This window comes from Pristiophorus japonicus, chromosome 3 (genome assembly GCF_044704955.1).
Source record: "Pristiophorus japonicus isolate sPriJap1 chromosome 3, sPriJap1.hap1, whole genome shotgun sequence".
NCBI classification, from domain to species: domain Eukaryota; kingdom Metazoa; phylum Chordata; class Chondrichthyes; family Pristiophoridae; genus Pristiophorus; species Pristiophorus japonicus.
The window spans coordinates 136838161-136839135 of NC_091979.1; the positions used below are offsets into that span (position 1 = coordinate 136838161).

The following is a 975-nucleotide window of genomic DNA, read 5'->3' on the forward strand; positions in this document are numbered from 1 at the left end:
GGTGGGTGGGGTGGCTTGACCCATCCACCTCCACGGAGGTGTGTGGGGGGCCTGACCCATCCACCTCCATGGCACGAACCTGGTATTGCAGTACTTCCAGGAACGGTGCAGTGGCTCTAGGCCTTTTGGCTAAGAGCATTGGTGCAGAGTGATCCTTGATGTGTGCAAGGTGACCTCTGGCGTTTGTGATTTGACAAAGAATTGGAACGATTGGCTACGAATTTAAAAAAAAAAAAAAACATGTACTGAATCGCTTCTCGGCCTTTTGGCTAAGATCATGCATAACTGACCTGACAGGGGAGTAACCATGACCCCAACGTGGTTCTCCCTGGATCAGGAAGGTGGTTCTCCTATGCTTTTTGGAAATAGGAGGTGGGTGGGGTGGCTTGACCCATCCACCTCCACGGAGGTGTGTGGGGTTGCTGACCCATCCACCTCCATGGCACGAACCTGGTATTGCAGTACTTCCAGGAATGGTGCTTGGGCTCTAGGCCTTTTGGCTAAGAGCATTAGCGCAGGGTGATCCTTGATGTGTGCAAGGTGACCTCTGGCGTTTGTGATCTGACAAAGAATTGGAAAGATTGGCTACGAATAAATTAAAAAAAAAACATGTACTGAATCGCTTCTCGGCCTTTTGGCTAAGAGCATTGGCGCAGAGTGATCCTTGATGTGTGCAAGATGACCTCTGGCGTTTGTAATCTGACAAGATGATCTGACAAAGAATTGGAAAGATTGGCAACGAATTAAAAAAAAACATGTACTGAAAAACACCTGTGTTATGCCATGTATAATGAAAGTCTCTGCACTGTTTATAACTTGCAAAGAAATATAAATGTATTCTCATCCATTCCGTGTACTGCTTTCATCTGCATAGTGCTACATGTAACGTGATTCGTGATCGGTATTGAAATGTATCCTGGAATGTAATGTAAACCTGTTCTTATCTGCTCCATGTAATACCCTTATCTGCACAGT

At 45.9% G+C, this 975-nt stretch overlaps 1 pseudogene; it reads left to right on the plus strand.

The window, feature by feature from the left end:
* Positions 1-249: 249 nt before the first annotated feature.
* LOC139260550 (U2 spliceosomal RNA) lies at positions 250-487 on the plus strand (annotated as a pseudogene).
* Positions 488-975: the final 488 nt, after the last annotated feature.